We start from the raw sequence: 5559 nt of genomic DNA, 5'->3' as shown, positions 1-5559 counted from the left end.
CAGTGCTTAGGCAACTGGCTGAGTCAGTGGTGATCGTCGGTTCGAATTCTACTGAAAGAAGTCTGATGAGGAAATGTGGTGATTTCCGAAATAGCTATCACTTCTACCATTTTTTGAAATTATTGTTGCTTTTCCACAATAAGTTTTCACTGAAAACGGCCTCAAGCTCATAAAAATTGTTGAATTAAAAAAATGGAAGCAAAATTTATGGCAATCGTAAGTGTGGTAAGCAACTTTACAAAAATTTAAATAAAATCATGGCACAGTGACAATCATAAGTGACAACAAAATATGTGTCAGCTCCTTCAATCATGGCAGAAGAAATCGACCGTCGTGCAAGAAATATTGATTTTTGTTAATTTGAATCGGCATCCTTACAATAAAATTATGTATGCATATAAAGTCCTTAAAATACACCAATAAAAATTTGGTCCTTTTTCAAAGTCAAAAGTTGGCAATACTGTCTTTTGTTCGATGCTTTCTCTTTTTTTTGTCGAGTTCGTCTTGCTCTCTCATTCTGGTATTTGTTGACGTCACGGCCAGTTGCTCTCATCTCGATTAGCGCATTCTTGTATTCTATCATTCTTGGTCATTATCCGTAGACAGGTTGCTCTCTCTGTATCAACAGCAATGTTGATGTGTAAGGGTAGCTGAACCATATGAAAAATTTGAATATGAAGGTAAATGGTCTGCGGACAAAAACGGATTTTTTTTCAAAGTACTGCGAATTTTACTGTTATTTTATCTCCAATATTTCCTGCTACATCCTGTAACTAAGCGCACGTTATTGTAAAGAGAATATCCATTTTGTTGTCTTTACATTTCTTAGCCTCCACATATTCCAACTGAAGAACTATCTATAGAAACTTTAAAAAATGTATTCACAAATATGTCTGAGATCGCTAGACCCACCTCTGTTTAGCTACCTTATTGCAATAAAGTATTAGAATAAAGATAAAAATGTCCTATAAAAGAATAAAAATAAAAATTACAAGTAAGGAAGTCTAACTTCGGGCGGAGCCGAACATGAAATACCCGGCGCAAGTATTAAATATATGATTTTCAACTTTCCGAAACCTACTGCTACATGGTAAACCGGGATGTATCAATTTTGAGTAAATTAGCGTCCTTATATTTCGAAATATTGAAGTTTCAAGCATTTCTGAAATTTACCGTTATATGAAAAGCGGCCTCAATTTTATTCCGATTTCAATAATTTACAACGTTTTGCTTTTATGTGGCAAGCACAATAACCATACCGAGTTCGGTACAAATTATTAGAACGGTTTCTTTCCATTTTCCAAAATTTTATCATAAACGTATTTTGTGGTAAAGAATTGTTGTAAGCATCAATTTTGAATAAATAGCTAAATATTTACTGATTTATCGAAGATTTCGTATTTCTCCAAATTACCGTTATATGGGATGTTGGTGTGGTTATAGTCCGATTTTAAAAATTTTCGGCCATTTGGTATGCTGTAGCAAGGCTAACAACTGTGCCAAATTTGGAAGAAATTAGTGCAGCGGTTACCAAGATATACACATGTAACCATAAGTGGGCGTGACTAAGCCCATTTTCCAAAAATTATTGTAAATATCAGTTTTGAGTGAATTACTAAATTATCGCAGTTGTCGTATTTCTAAAAATTACCGTAATATGGGAGGTAGGCGTGGTTATTGTCCGATTTTGCCCATTTTCAATACCATCCGTCCTACGCCCGAAAGAAGTGCACGTACAAAGTTTCGTTAGGATATCTCAATTTTTACTCGAGTTATCGTGTGCACAGACGGACGGACGGACGGACAGGCAGTCACCACTTAATCGATTTCTCTTTTCATTCTAATCATTTATGTATACATTTGTCTATATCTATCTCGATTCGTTTTGCCTGTTACAAACAACCGTTATGTGAACAAAGTTATAATACCCTTGTGCACAAGTGCGCTCGGGTATAAAAAAATCCTTGTCGCTATGAATTGATCTCGATACCAACAAAGTGGTAATCGAAAAAGCATCCATGCCGCTACAGTGGCTATTAACATAGCAGCATGAATTCTTAAACTTATTTTCAAAATTTTTATTTGTTTAAAATTTCAAATATCGAAGTTTCACAAAAAAAATATATCGTCGCTCGAATAAAGAAACAGTGTAAATACCACATAGACTATTATTCGATAATTGCACCATTGGAAGACAATCCTTTAATCTATTAGAAAAATCTTTAGTTTTCTTAAATGTCTCTTTGGCTCACTAATTTATTCCAGAAATACGAAATTGTATTTATATGGTTTGTAATGGTTTATAAAAACTTCCAATTCGTTTTTTCTCAAAACTATACTTTTCAGGTTACACTATTTCATTATTCCAGCGACGATATGTAGTGATTTTCAAACTGTTGACGACACTACGATAGAAGACACGATAGTAAGCAACAAAAATACATGAATCAGTGTTTTGACGACGTCGTTTTATCGATATCGTGTGAACGACTATCGTATCAAAGTTACGTGATGCCCTGGAAGCCTCAATTGCTACATTAAGCTAAGACATTTTTTCTGAACAGAGATAATAAAGAAGACCAACGCAGGGCGCTAAGCCAACACGGGATCAGCAACAGTTACAGGATCCGCTGCAGGTGCAAGATCGGCAAAAGGTGCAGGAGCAGGATGTGCATCCTCTGAAGAGGTAGAATTTGTAGCTCCAGAAAGTTTTCTTTTAGAACAACTAGTCTCCTCTGGCTGTGACGATAAAAGCGCTTCCTCGACAGCCCCTGATCCAGAGCACTGCACCACGTGTGATGACAGCACCAAGAACCATGACCCCAAAAAAAACAATCTTAACGCACGTGGAATTTAGACGCATAAACTAGCTCATACCATTGAAATTTATGTCAGTCTTCATGAAAGCTTTTTAGTTAGTTACTTTAAGGCCAATTTCAGATGGCCTATGTATGTAAGTAGAGATTGTTGATTAACTTCAACAATTCATTTTAAGATCATACGTTTAAACTGCACTTAAATGACCAATATGGGCTATTTAAATATGAACCCCTGCAACCCTGTGTTTGTACCAAACATCCAAGATTGATAGATAGGTTGTTTTATCATTCTTGCCAAAGAACGATCAGCTGTTCAGTATAAAATGTTAACAAACAAACAAACGGAACAACAATTTCAAAGAGCAAGCAACAGTGTTCCCTATTGTTTGTCATATTTAAATAAAGTTGATCTGAAATCAAACGAAAGTTAAATGGGATTTAAATAACAATCCACAATTAAATTAAGTTAAGTGCCATTTAAATATCCATTTGAAATTGGCCCTAAAAGAGCGTTTGCATTGTTCAACTTTGCGTTCAACATTTGCGTTCAACTCAGCGCAGGGTTGCACGAAAAAAAAGTTGAATGGCTAAAAATATCAAAATATGAAAAAATATCAAAATATTCGCCACAAAAAGGTGTTTGCATTGTTCAACTTTGCATTCAACTTTTGGTTGAACGGCGTTTCAATTAGATCGCTTTCAACAAAGTTGGTTGCCAGCCAACATTTAGCCATTCAACTTTTTTTTCGCGAAACCCTGCGTTGAGTTGAACGTAAATGTTGAACGCAAAGTTGAACAATGCAAACACTGCTTAAGGCTGCGTTTCTTCAAACTCATTTAATTGGAACTTAACTTTAATTTAAGTTTTTATTTAATTCTCATTTAAATGTTTTTTTTTTCACTTATATTTCAACATATTTTGATTAAAAGAAAAATACTGATAAAAATAAAATATTTTACACAAACAACAGAAAATATAATCGATAATCGCATGAGGCTATTGCCTGAAAATTTTAAAATGCACTTAGTGGCATTGTGCTACTATGATAGCTCGGCCCAGTAATCATAGTCAACTTATGTACAGTAGACTGCATCACTCCCCATACAAAAGAAAAATCGGTACTGATTTTCCACTGGAATTATAAAATCTATTATATTTTAATCCTTCCACAAAATATCTCGCAAAAATATTAAGATATTACTTAGGCTGGACCGATTTGAAAATACCTCCAAAAATTGAGTTTTTTATTAAAAAAAACATTTTTTTTTAAAAAATCCCTCAGATGACTAAACAGTTTAAGCATAAAAAAATGCATACAAATTGTTCTACGGAATCATAATAATGAGATTTTCGATGCTGCTTTTGAACTTTTTTAAAAGACTTATGAGGTATCATTGGTAAGGTATTTTCTCACCCTTTTAATTTCTTTGCGAATAAGCTTAATCAAAGTATGAAAGAGGAAATAAGATAAACGCGTGTCATTCCATGTTGAATTAAGATGTGCTTGTATTTGATAAAGAAAAATTTGGGACGTGAATGAGTTTTTTGTTGCAAAGAAATAAAAAAGGTGATAAAATACCTTTCCACTGGTACCTCATAAATCTATATTGGTAAAGTTTTGGAGCAATTATTTAAGTTTTTCTTACACAAATTTTTTGAAAAAGTTAAAAAACAGCATCAAAAATCTTATTATTATGATTCCGTTGATACAATTTTTTAATGTTTTTATGTAGATTTTTTTAGCCTAAACTGTTTTGTCATCTGGGGGGATTTTTTCAAAAAATCCTTTAAGAAACTATTTTTATTCATAAAATACTCCATTTTTAGAGGTATTTTCTAACCGGTTCAGCTCACGTAAATCTTAATATTTTTCAGAAATATTTTGGTAGAAGTCTTAAAATTTAGTAATCCCGCCGGAAAAACCTCAACTTTTTTTGTACATTGTACAGTAGTCGAAAAAATTATAGCCACACCAAATTTTCACAAGTTCAAAAATATTATTTTTGTTGTTATTTAATTTTGGCTAGTTTTTTATAGTCGATTCTTTAACAACATCCATATAAATAGAAGTTTAAAGGCAGTGTCACACGATTGGATATTTGCCAAAATTTGGTGCAAATCGTATCCCAATTGTGTAAATACCCAAATATTTTGCTTTATCCCAATCACGAAAATTAATTTGTTGAAATTTTTCAATAGAAAATCGCTGTATTTTACCGATATTTTGACTACAAAAAAAATCCCTTTTTTTTATTTTGTACCAATTGCCCAACATAAAAATGTACTAATCTGTACAAATGTAACCGCCCTGCAAAAATCGTTGGACCATGTAGTCTATTTGTGGTAAATTGGAGTACTTACAAAAGTGTTCCTCTGTCATGCTGTAGCGGACCAACTCGTGTCTCTGCGCCAGCTTATTGTTTGTTATCCGATCACTGCTCGTGTTTTAACGAAACATGATTGAAGTTCAGCATTTGAAAGCACATTTGCATGTCTGGCTGTAGCTGAACGTGTAGAGATGCTCGCTGTTAGTTCTTAGCTCCCAGCATGCTCGGGTTCGAATGCCGTCAGAGGCAACATGTCTCATCCGAGGCTTTGCCTTGATTCTTCACTGGAAGTGGTTTTTACGTGGCGGGTCCCAAGCCCAGCGTACAGCCCATTGTTGGGACGGGGGTGCTTTCGCAACCAAATGCACGTTTATATAGCGAGCCGCTTGCTCCAAGCAGACACCCGCTTGCA

The sequence above is a fragment of the Rhagoletis pomonella genome, unplaced genomic scaffold (genome assembly GCF_013731165.1).
Source record: "Rhagoletis pomonella isolate Grant_MI unplaced genomic scaffold, Rhpom_1.0 Rhpom_scaffold_00006, whole genome shotgun sequence".
In the NCBI taxonomy this organism is placed as follows: Eukaryota; Metazoa; Arthropoda; class Insecta; order Diptera; family Tephritidae; genus Rhagoletis; species Rhagoletis pomonella.
This window is presented reverse-complemented; position numbering follows the sequence as displayed.